The following is a 12884-nucleotide window of genomic DNA, read 5'->3' on the forward strand; positions in this document are numbered from 1 at the left end:
ACACGGAACCAGCGGCGCTATTCTCGCAGGCATTAAGGGGCTGCCCTTCCTTTGTAATGCATTCATTTTTAATGAAAAGGGAAGGGGATATTTTATATGTCCTGACATTTGGTCCCTTTCCGCGAAATTTGAAACTCGAGACACAAAACATTCCGCAGTTGTTGGTGAAATACCTGCTTTAAAAGCAGAACCACAGTTATTGTCTTTGGCCCGGAATTCCTGAGACTCATTTCCACCCCTCCCACGGAGTCACCTGCTCAGGGGGAACCCCGGCCAGAAAGCCGGGTCGCACCAGGTCAAATCTTGCGCGTCTCTTGTTTACTCCGCCCCGGGCAGGGCGGCGGCGCGGCCGGGGGGTGGGGAGGACGGACGGGACCTGCGGCGCCCTGGGCGCTCGGCTTGGCTCCGCAGGGCGCGGGGACTGGGGCGCCCGGGAGGGGCTGCGCGCTGTCCCCGCTCGGCCGGGAGACCACCCGGAGGAGGCACTCCGGGCACCGGCCCGGCCCAGCAGTCACTGGTCGCGCTCGGGCACCGTGGCCGCCTGGGAACCTCCCCTGAGGGTGCACACCAGTCCACATAGGCAGGGTAACGGCCCGAGGGAGCCCCGGTGTCCCCCGGGTGTCGCCCGGCCTGGGAGGAAGCCCAGAGCTTCGGCACCCACTCGCCTGGGATTCTCCGCCCCCCGGCCCCGCTCTCCCAGGGCTGGGTGTGATTTTAACTTCGGTCCCTTCCGTGGAGAGGGAAGTGCACAGGCTGAAGGTGGCAGCTCGCCCCGAGGTTCCAGCGCGGCCCACCATGAAACCGGCAGCTGCTCCTCGCGCCGCTGCCCACACCTATTTGAATTCCCCGGCGAGGGCGGGCCGCGGTCCCAGAGCTGGGGGCCCCGGGGGCACCCGGGGGCACCCTGGTGAGTGACCCCAGAGAAGGCAATTCGGGCGTTTAGAGCACGTGAAAAGTTCGCGCGCCCGCAGGGGCAGGGAAAGTGCTAGTAAAACACTGCGAAGCTCCAGAAACGCAGCCAGGAGCCAGTCTGATTTTGCTTTTCTTGATCGATAATTGTGAGTAGAGGCAGGGGCGAGGAGAGGCCAGGGTTCCGGAGTACTGGGACTAAATCTAAGGACACTACTAATTATACAATTCCGTTCGTCAGGAAGGCAGACGACGATTCTCTGGGAAATGGGGAAGGGGTGGGGACGGAGGAGGTTTCCACATCCTTAGAGAAAATTCTCAGGCTCCTAGAGATGCCCAAGTTTTTTTGCATGACAAGCAGACACCGACTCTCCGGGGAGTTCCCCGCTCCGACCGAGCGAGTGCGCGGCCGCGATCTCCCTGCCCGGAGCGGCAGCCGTGGGGCCGGGCCCTGCCCTCCCGACCGCCTCCCTCCCCCGTCCCCCGCGCGCCGCACATCCCTCTCTCGCTCGCTGGCTCCAGACTGGTTTTTCTGGTTCAGCCTCCCTCCCTGGGACGCGCTGGGGGATCCGATGACGTCGCTGGCTGAGTCTCTCCCTCTTCCTCCCTCCCTCCCTCCCTCCGCCTCTCCCCCCAGTCCGCCCTCGCCGCGCACTCCTCCTAGTAACTTCTGTTCGGGGAGGCGCTGCCAGGAATAACCCGGTGCGTCCACAGCCCGGGAGGGGAGGCGGCCGCTGCGGCTCCCGCACGCAGACAGCTGCGGCCCGGGCCTCGCGGCTCCCGCCTGAGTCCGGCGGCTCCTACCCCGGGCCCATCTCCGTACAGTGTCAGAAAAATAAATAAAGGCAAGAGGAGCCTGGGCTGGCGGTCGGGATCTCTTCCCTCCCTCCGCGCCCGCCCTCCCTCTGTCCTTAAGGAAATGCTACCAGACACCCCCCACCAGACACGCTCAGCCTTGGCGAGGAGCGGCCGCCGCGGCAGCAAGAACAAGGGCACCAGGGGGGTTTCCTCCCCCCCCTCCTCTCCCTCCTCCTCCTCCCCGTCCTCCTTCTCCTCCTCCTCAGCGGTGACTTTCCAGGTGAGCGGCCGCCGCGGCTGCGAGGATCCCCCTCGCCCGCTCGGGCTCGGGCCGCCGCGTCGCGCCCTCCTCCCGCCCCTGTCACCCGGCGGCGGCCGGGAGCTGACAGCCGCCCGAGGGGCTCGCGGCCCGGAGGCGGGCGGCCGGCGGGAGGCGGGCTGGAGGTGAGGGGGTGGAGAGGAGGAGAGCAGGGCGCCGCCGAGCGCCGTCGCTCCCCGGAGGAGGGTCTCCGCACAAACATCTTCGGTGACTGTGGCACAAGTCTTTGCCAAGTTGTGTCTTGGACCTTGACGCTCCCCGGAGCCCAGAGCAACTTGGAGGGTCTCCCGGCTTGTTCACAGCGTTCCTCCACGTCTCGCCTCTGGGGTGCTGGGTGCAGCCTCGGGGTGCGCGGTGGGCGGACCGGCCACCGCGAGAGCGGAGCGGCGGGAATCTAGGTCCCTCCTCGGCTCGGTAAGTGGCCTGGGCGCTGGGTTTTTCCTGCCTCCTTCGGCGCTGGTAGCTTGTTTCACTTTATATTGGAATCGCCGCCGCCTAACTCCGTTCCCCGCTCCCCGGCGCGTGCCCCTAGCCCCTTCCCGGTGGCCCAAGGGTGAGGGTCGGAGGGGGCGGGGATGGGGGGAGACCGTGGGAGGGGTGTCGGGCGCGTGGGGAAATGCGGGGAATACCCTGGCCGCGGATCTATGCAGATGAGGAGAGGCTGCTTTGCGTAATGTCCTGGGGGGAGGGGGCCGCGCGGGAGCGCTGGAGGCAGGAATGTGCCTGCTTACTAATGAGCGACGTGCACCGGCGCGCACGGCCCGGCCACCGCTGCGGCTGCGGCGGCCGGCGGGGGCCCGTTGTCAGGTAGCGGGGGAGGGGGCCGCGGCGCGCGGCGCGGGCGGCCGGGCTGGCGGGCGGCGCGAGGCCCGGGCCGCCGGCCTGCGGCCGAGCGAGCGCAGCGAAGGCGCTGGCTCTGGGCATTTCAGTGACTCCCTTTACCTCCGGGGCAAGGAAGGAAAGAAGGAGAGAAGGAAGGAAACGAGGAAGGAGGGGACTGTCTCGATGGAAGGTTCAGGCGGAGGCGCCCTCGCCTTGCGGGTGCACCGGCCGCAGAGCGGCTCTGGCAGCTGCCGGCTGGACCCGCGCGCGTGGAGACGGGTGGGGGCGGTTTGCATGCGTGTTTGTCTGTGCGTCTGGCCGGGGATCGGGAAGGGACATGTGTGTTTGGGCTGTGCACTGTGGGGAGCTGGGTCTGCGCCTTTATGTCTGTTCCCTGAAGTGGGTGGAACGTTGGCCCGTTCCGGGAATGTTCCATGACGTGGTGCAGCCACAGGAAGGGGGTTAACGAGGGGCTCTCTGCCGCGGCAGCACTGCCGGCTGCTATCAAAGCAGATGTGCTGCTGCTCCTCCTCCTCTTTCACCTCCTTTCACCCCCACCCCCCGCCTTTCCATTCTGTGCCTCTGGTACTGGTAGGGGTGAGACAGGAAAACATTGCTCTGGGTGTGTGCGTGTGTGTGTGTGTGTGTGTGAGTGAGAGGTTGGGGGAGGGGGTGCTGATGTGCATGTGTGGGGTCTGTCATATTTGTTGGTGGGGTGGGGGGGGGTAGACTCCAGATCCGTTCTGCTACCCCAGCTGTTATCACAGATCGGTGCGCCTTATACGCATGTGCCTCCCGCGTTTGGTCCTTCTTACATAACACATCCAGTGCAGCAGAGGACATGAGAAAATGCGACCCCAACCCTCCAAACCCAAATTGGGTGAGGGGATAGAAGGTCAGGAAGCGTCCCTGGGTGTTGTCCTTCAGGGACTTGGTTCCTAGTTGGGGAAAGGAAGAAGGGAAGGAGGGTTTCTTCAAGTGGCTCCTGTCATCTCTGACTTAAAAGCATCTAACTAAAAAGGACTGCAGGCACTAGTCCTCCCTAACGGGAGAGCTTGTAACCTGCTACACCAAGGGAACGGGGGCAATTTAACCTCGGGAGTGCGGAGAAGAGAGAGGGTCCTTAATCAAGACACTTGGAGGAGAGGAGCAATAATGTGTTGGCGGCAGATGGGGGGCGCTGGGGATGACTTGGAGGAGACCAGAGGAATCTCTTGGTAATAGGTTTCACTGGAGGCCTTAGGACACCTGTAATGGCTTAGCATTCACACAGGAAGCTGTGTGTGCAACTGACATTGCAAAACCCTTATTCTCTGCAGAGTTATTTAGGCCTAAAATGAATATAGAAAGGCTTGTTTCCTGTACTTTCATTATAATGGAAAATTTGAACTGATTTTTCTCCTTCATTTTCTGCCGTTTAAAAAATAACTCAGTTTACCTCCAAATGAATATTGGTACTCGCCCCCAACCCTAAAGCTAGACCTCAGTAATTCACGAGAGAACTGTTTTTCTAGCATACCCAGAGCCCTAGTCAAGGGCTATTGATTTTTCTCTTCAGTACAGTTGTTTCTTTTGTAGTGCATAATCAAGCCCAGAAATTACTTGAAATATTAATAAGATCCATTTTAATTAAATTTGCAATGAGCTGTCCTCCTAGAAAAAGGCCATTTAACTTTATCAGAAACGTTTCCTCCAGTGATATAGTAATGTTTGGTGATATTTGTCCTTGAGCAAACCAAGTTATTTTAAATATTTGCACATATAGATCACATATGTTTGCTACATATGTAGCAAATGCCTCATTGCTTTTTCACCTTATAAGAGTGCCAAAAGCAGAATTTTAACAAAGTAGATTGTGGAATGAGTAGATTGGGTTTGATTTTTAGGATATAGGCCAAATGGCTTATCAGAACAGAAATGCCCTTTCTGTGAGTAAAGTGGGTATCATTTTCATTATTAAGAGAAAATTCCTTGTGTAACCCTAAGGAGTCATGGTACCAAATGACAACTGTACATTTGCATTGTGAACTGAAAAGGAGTTATCAGTATTTACTTAATGATAGTGTTTGTTTCAAGTGTCATAATCCCTTTTGACCACTGGGTTTGAAACATGCAGTATATTTCTTATATACAGAAACGTATTACATTATAATGATGAATCTTTTGAACATTGTCTGAGACAATTTCTTGCGTTGAGCATAGGTCAGGTATAAAACAAAATTTGCTCATTGGCATCTGTATTTTGTTACAGTGATTGTATTTTATGTGGCTAAATTTATTAGAGATGGCTTATATTTATACAAGGATATTCAAGAGTAAATTGATGTGTGACTGATTCAGGGACAATTTTGGGAATGGTGGTATATTAATGATCTTACAAATTTAAGATCTAACTGATTTTTAATTGGTTAGATCTTTGTAGAGGTGTTTGGTAAAATACCACTGAAGTACATAAAACATTTATATATTCCTATTTAACATGGAATGTGAAAAATTTCTTATGTGTATATTATCACATAGGAAAATAATGCTCTTTGATTACACTGAAAGATTAACCAGCAGAATATTTTGATTGATCAGGCTCCTTTGCATGAGATGTGTTTGTGAATATTCTTGTTACCATGAAAACAAAACAGAGGACAATATATATGGAGACATTCCTTGTGGAGTAATGGTGCATGTGTCTGCTTGAACTTTTGGCACTTTGTCACTATTCAGAAAATCAGGTTGACTCTTTTATGCTGATTTAATTTAAAATGAAAAATCTTATTCCAGAATTTGCCATTTTTTTCCGAAGCAGGGCTCATTTTAACAGCAGCAATAACAAATAATTCTTTGTGTTGTACACTGTATTGGGTTTCAGTTTTTGAATTATAGCAAGTACACTATTTGGGTTGGGTTTCAGTTTTTAAATTATTATCAATAATTAGCTAAAGTCAATTTGAAAGCTTCACGTAGCAAAAGTAATTTTAAAGAATGATAGAAAATGTTAGTTGGCATGAGTGAAAGTATAATCTATAAGGTTGTAAAGAAATTTAATGACTGATGTGGTAATTATTATCATAAGGGAAAAGTGGCTAAGGTCAACTGGATGTATAGTTGTGGATCAGACAGGCTACTCATCTCCTATTTGTTAAAAATAAACACTGTTTTCACATTTTGGTATGTGATCAGCATCAGCAGAACTCTCTCTTGGTCTATACATTAATTCTATAGGTGGAGAAACGGTTCACAGTTTAAATATCTACCTGAAAATTTCAATGATATGCTTCCAATTCGTGGATTTATATGTGAATTCATCATCAATTCATATTTTGGCTAAAACTTGGGATTTAACTGTTACAACTTTTAAAGTGATATAAAAAGGAGCAGAGGAAGTTTGCTAACTCAATGAAATTAAGGTTTCATAAGGAACTTCAAACCATCCAGAGTGTATGGATTTGCTTTAACCATACAGGCAGATCCTTTATGAATATGGAGCTAAAGTTTAGTGAATATTCAAGTGAGGGCTCTACTGTGAAACCTGTAGGATTTACAGTGTTTGAAGTTGTGGATGAACACAGAGGATTAAAGAAAAATAGGAAAACTTTGTGAAAATAAGATCATGCTTGTATTAAAGTAATTGTATGAGAAGTAATATTTTCTCTTTGTTCCTGGTATTTGGTGACAATCAAAAGCACTGCTTTCTGTATGATATTTATAGCAATGCTTCTGAAAAAAAGGTTGAGTAAACCAGTATTTGTAGCTATGAGATGCCACTAACTAATTTGGGAAAACATTTTAGCACTTTATTATTGTGTCACAACTCCGAAATCATTGTGAGAAAGAGGATAACATAGCATTCTTGGTCTGTGCAATCTTTGGCTTATCTAAGCCAAATTGTGAATATCGACATTAGATAGACACGGGCTTAAACTGGCTTCATGACTACATTTAGAATAGAATCAGAACTGCCTGATATTTGGGTCACTATTGTTCTAGGCCGAATTTGTGCTATCTTAACATACACTCCCATCACTCATCATTTGAGGTATTACCTATGACATGTGATCTATTCTACAAGTGTCTATAATCCTAGATTTCCAACCCCCTTAAAACTTGAGATCTAATTGTTTAGATCTATCTGAGAAAGTACTTTGGAGAGAGGAAGAGATGGACGTGATGTTTATGTGCCTGAGGGTGATTCTCAGCAGAAAGAAGAGGTAGTCTCACCTGCTACTTCTGGGTCATAGGGGGATGGAAGTAAGTTCAGGAAGTACCCAGGGCCAATCTTTTTGACTTTTCACTTATGTATAATCTTAATCCTCTATTCAGAGTACTATGACTGGTGCACTATTATTGTTGGTCAATGCAATTCACTCTCTCAGTCATTCAACAAGTATTTCCTGTAGATTAGGCCTTGTGCTAGACATGCAGGGTATAAATAATGACCCGAACTACTAAAGGAGCTCCTTTCCAGGAGTTAAAAACAAGCCATTGGGGCTGATAACAAGAGAAAGGTAATGCAGGGCCTTGAAGGAAGTTTGATTGCAGGAATGATTATCCAACCTGACAAATGTGAGGACTGCCTTTGGCAAATCGGGACACATCATGACCCTCCAAATGACCATGTTACAGGTTGATCCTTGGAGAGGGAATTTTGAGGGGCAGGGCCTTGAAATTGGAAGAACCTTGGTAACACCTGTCTCTTCTCAGTGCTTCCACATCAATTGTCTTGGAGCACATGGAATTTTTAATGACTATATGTAATGACTTCAGTTTGAAGGATTTACCTGTAAATTAACTATTATTATTTGCAGATTTTTTAAATAACAAATAATTTAAGTTCTAAAAATACTTATTTGGTGCTCCAGTTAACAAAAATGGCCAGCATCATTGATTCAATTAATAAATAACTACCAATTCAGAAGTCTTTACAAGGTGACTGTATGAAGTAACCAATTAATCTTTGGAACCCTGCATGAGCTAGATCTACATATTTTCAAACAACTAGCAAGGGACTGAGACATTCAATTATCCCAATAATTTCTCCTCTTGATTGCAAATATCAGGATCTTTGGAGAAATTTAGATCTGATTTCTTACTTTCCATGTGATTAGGGGTCTGTGTGACATGAAAATATGAAGCGAAAGAGTAGAAACAGAGGTTAGTGAAAAATCACTATCCTTTATTTTGTCCACTGCATCATTTGATTACTTTTTTTTCCGTTTTATAATTTATATAATGTAGGAAATTCAATTTGGGTGACAAAAAGAGTCTTTTTAAATTTTTATTTATTTATTTATTTGAGACAGAGTTTCACTCTGTTGCTTAGGCTGGAGTGCAGTAGTGCGATCTCAGCTCACTGCAACCTCCACCTCCTGGGTTCAAGCAATTCTCTGCCTCAGCCTCCCGAGTAGCTGGGATTACAGGTGCTCGCCACCACGCCTGGCTAATTTCTTTATTTTTAGTAGAGACGGGATTTCACCATCTTGGCCAGGCTTGTCTTGAACTCCTGACCTCAGGTGATCCACCCACCTTGGCCTCCCAAAGTGCTGGGAATATAGGCGTGAGCCATCATGCTGGGCCAAAAAGAGTCTATTTTATGTAGTAGTTCCAAGCTTGGGCTCTGCAGTCAGCTCAAGAGTCAGAATGAGCAACAGAGATTAAAGGATGATGATTTCCAACTTCAAACACTTTACAATCTAGAAGAGACATGACTTATAGTAAACTTTATTAAAACTTACAATTGGGAGTAGAGTATAAATGGAAGCAGGATTTTTTCCAACTGGAAAGATTAGAGGGTTCTTATGAGAGGAGGGGATTCTTTTTTTTACTGAGGACCTTGTATGTTAAGTAGAATTTCATTGAGTAAACAAGGGAGGCAGGAGCTCCCCATACTCTGACCTGGAATGGGAGGGGACAGGGATAGTGCCAGGGCGGAGGAGGAGTTGGGAGCCTGGAAAGGTACGTAGCTCCAGATCTTTTGGTGCCTCGAAGACCTGCAGAGAAAGCTGAACATTACTGAAGGTTTTTGAGCAGCGGAGTAGTGCTGTAAACTGTGTGTTTCAGAAAGCTTATAAGGGTATATGGGATGAATATCTTGGTGGCAAGGGGACAGTTAGATTGCCAAAATATCTTAAAGAGAAGTAATGAAAGTTGCCCCTACTGAACGATAATATGAATTCTTTTATTCTGTTAATTGATATGTTTAAAAGTACCTTAAAAATCATAAGTAACAAAAGTGATTAAAATATTTTGTTAAACATGGCCAAATGTGTATGACAGGTTGTCAGTTTGAACAACATTATAAGTATTGCATCATTATTTTAACCTAATATAAATTTTTTTTACTACGGAATATATTTATAGATATGAGTAGTGAAAGCTGACCATCAAACACCAACTTGCAGACGTTTATACTTAAAATTACAAGGTAATTATATGTTTAGGAATACATGTATGAGGAATGGAGCAGTGATACATTTCGTGGTTAGTTGGAATACTGCTTTTTAATTGATACCCAGCTGTATCTAAATCATTACAATACTGCACAGATAGTGTAGCACAGTGTATTTGAAATGCAGCGCTTTGTTGGGCAAAGATTTATTTAATGGTTTCATTTTCTCTGCAAAACAAAAAAATAAAACAGGAGATAATCGAAGCTCTTATTATTTGCATTGTGGCAGATTTCACTTGAGTTCAGAAGCCTAGGAAAAAGGTGGGACTTTTGAAAGTAGGGCAGTAGGTAAATGTAGACACACCTTCATTTGTATTTTATTAGGGATCTGACAGCATGCATATGTTGTGTACAGGTTTGCACGTGTGCATACACACATATACAAATTGTAGAAAACCATAGGTATTCTGTGAGAGAGAAAATTTTGCTACTTATACAGTGTGACTTCTCATCCTGATAGTTGCAGAAAATATTTCTTTTAAAATGGAGATTAATGTCTAATTCCATAAAAAGAAGATTATAGGAAAGGTGATTTAAACTGTAAGTAGCTTTGTTCACTAAGACCCTAGATTTATTTGAAACAGTGTTTTATTTCTTTTGGAAGGCAGACAACTAGTTTAATAGTGTACATATGAAACGCTAATTTGGCTTGTTAATTGGATGCAATTAAATTGAGGTTATTTTATACTGCTTAATTGTTAGAAAATTACATGCGTTGCCATGCCTGTGTAATGCGAAGCAAAAGCGGAGGGTATAGCCGGAGTGGGGCTGGGAGGGGCGCAAGATCTAGTTCTGTCTTTGCAATTAACTTTCTGTGAAAATTGGAAACAAGTCATCGAAGCTCTTTGGACCTCATTTGGAAATGGAAGAGATTGGAACAGATGGCTCCTAAAGCTTCTTCCAGCTCATATTCTATCAGTTTATAAATTCTACTTTGTAGTTGTAGAGAATGCAATGTCATTATATTCTGTAATTATGGTATTACAAGGATGAACAAGACACTTAAAAAAATCAGCACAGTGCCAATTTAGCAAATCCGTTAGAAGGAAGGCAATTTCAGCTTAAAGAGCACTCACCTGTGCCAGGCTCCATCCCAGGCTGTCTCCCTACATTACGTCACTCAGTCCTAACAACCACCCTGAGAAGATCTGGTTTTTTATCTTGATGTGTACACTTAAAGAAACTTCCATTCAGACAGGTTTTTGCAGGGATGGTTTGATAGTCATTGGTGAAGCAGGATTCGAACTCAGGGTTTTTTGGCTCCGAAAATGCTTTGTCTTTTTACCATTTCATGCAGTATAAGCAATTGTTTACACATCAAAATTATTTCAAATATTTAAAAAAGGTCAACCATATTTATCACTTAGCACAGTTTCCCCTTAGTTGTATATGGATAAACAGGTAGCCTATGGGATTAAGAACCTGGATTTGAAGTCAGACAGAATAGGGCAAATTCCAACTCCACTACCACCTGGGGGAATTTGGGTAAGTTACTTAACCTCCCTGAGGTTACAAAATGAGGATAATACCCATTCAAGGGTCATTGTGAAATTTTTATGAGAATGTGTGCACCCATCTCAATGAGCACATAGTAAACGTTTAATACCTAGTAGCTATGGGTTATTATTAACAAGGTATTAGACCATAAGAAAAACACAGGACAATTCAAATTGTTGTGACAGTAAACTATTAAATTTTCAAATGGTCCATTAAACTCTTGACTGAAATGGTTTAAGAAACAATGTTAGAATGACATGGTTTCACATTCGACAGTTAACAAATGGAAACATCAACTAAAATCTGGGGTGTTTCTCACTGAGCCCAGCCAGTGCTGTGCCAATGAAGTGAACTTAATTCTCTGGTTCTTTGTGGAAAATCATTCTGAAGTTTTTGCTCTAAAAATAGCTTTTGGGGCCTGAATTACCCAACTTGAACTTCTGTGCAAGAGCCAGAGGACCAGTGATTACTCGTGGGGCCTTGGGCCTACTTAATAGATACAACTTGGGTGTTCACAGGACTGTTAACTTTAATTTAAAAAAAAATTATTAATTCAACAGAGATGTATTAAACACCTGCTCTGGGAAAGGTGCTGTTCTAGACACTGGCAATCCATCAATAGACAAAAATAGTTAAAAAATAAATTCCTTGCCTTCATGGAGTTTACATTCTAGTAGACTAATTTAGAAACTTTTTATGGCTAATTCAGTCACTGTATTACTTTTCAGTGTTTACAGGAATCTCTGCTTTTATAGTGGTCTCTCTTAACCCAAATAACAATTAGAGAAACATCGTAAGACTTATTAAATCACTACTGAAATACCCCATTTATTTTATATATATGTGGATGTATGTAGGTACATATATTTCATAGTAAGGTAGTTTTCGACACCTAAATATTATAGCACTGGATTTTTTAAAAATTCATTTTTATGGTTCAGCATTATGGCCCTTCATACCTGTAGAATTAGGTGCTGGTGGCCAGGTGCAGTGGCTCATGGCTGTGATCCCAGCCCTTTGGGAGGCTGAGGGGGGTGGATCACAAGGTCAGGAGTTTAAGACCAGCCTGGCCAATATGATGAAACCCCATTTCTCCTAAAAATACAAAAATTAGCCGGATGTGGTGACACGTGCCCACTTGGGAGCCAGAGACAGGAGAATTGCTTGAACTCGGGAGGTACAGATCGCCTCACTGCACTCCAGCCTGGGTGACAGAGTGAGACTCCGTCTCAAAAAAAACAAAAAAAAAGAGAGCGAGAAGAGAATTAAGTGCTGGCTGTTTTTTTATGGGCAAGGAAAAAAAATGGTTTACAAATGACACATCCTTTTTTTTTTTTTTTTTGAGACAAATTCTCGCTGTGTCACCCAGGCTGGAGTGCAGTGGCGCGATCACAGTTCACTGCAGCCTTGACCTCCTGGGCTCAAATGATCCTCCCGCCTCAGTCTCCTGAGTAGCTGGGACTGCAGGCTGGTACCACCGTGTGCGGCTAATTTTTGTGACCCATTCTGTTGTTAAATGCATTTATAAGCTTACCAAAGTGAAGTAATTAAACAAATTATATTCGGAATTTATATTTTTAATTTTAAGGGAATTATTCATCTTCTAACTGATAATTTTTGCTATAAAATTTCTAGTGGATTAGGATGATTTAACTTTCACAAAAGTGTGCTCAATACAGTGTATGACATGTGCTGGGCATACAGTTGATATTTGGTGGATGTTTAAAGTCATAATTCTCAAGAAGCTTACTGTCCAAATGGTAAGGAAAAACACCTGCTACACTGTAAGATGGGGGTCATGAGAACCAGATGAAGGAGATCCTCCAGGAGCTCAAGTCCTGTCTATCTTTGTGCCAATAGCCAGAGCTCATTAGTCTGTGCACCTTTATTTTATTATTATTTTGTGACAGGGTCTCACTCTGTCACCCCCACTGAAGTGCAGTGGTGCAATCTGCGCTCACTGCAACCTCTGACTCCCAGGCTCAAACGATCCTCCCACCTCAGCCTCCCAAGTAGCTGGGACTACAGGCACCTGCCACCATACTGAGCTAATTTTTGTACTTTTTGTGGAGACAGGGTTTTGCCATATTGCCCAGGGTT

The 12884-nt window shown here is 45.6% G+C and overlaps 1 protein-coding gene across 2 annotated transcripts in view; it reads left to right on the forward strand.

Annotated features, from left to right (window-relative positions):
• The first annotated feature begins 1569 nt into the window (after window positions 1-1569).
• The window catches only part of HIVEP2 (HIVEP zinc finger 2), a 196717-nt gene continuing 185402 nt past the window's right edge, over window positions 1570-12884 (forward strand). Inside the window, exon 1 of one of the 2 annotated variants that reach the window (XM_050787315.1) lies at window positions 1570-1987. The gene's annotated coding sequence lies outside the window, so the exon portion shown is untranslated. Of the gene's footprint in view, window positions 1988-2820; window positions 3128-12884 lie in introns of those variants that run through there. The other variant, XM_050787318.1, reaches the window with a different exon arrangement.

Source organism: Macaca thibetana, chromosome 4 (assembly GCF_024542745.1).
Source record: "Macaca thibetana thibetana isolate TM-01 chromosome 4, ASM2454274v1, whole genome shotgun sequence".
Lineage (NCBI taxonomy): Eukaryota > Metazoa > Chordata > Mammalia > Primates > Cercopithecidae > Macaca > Macaca thibetana.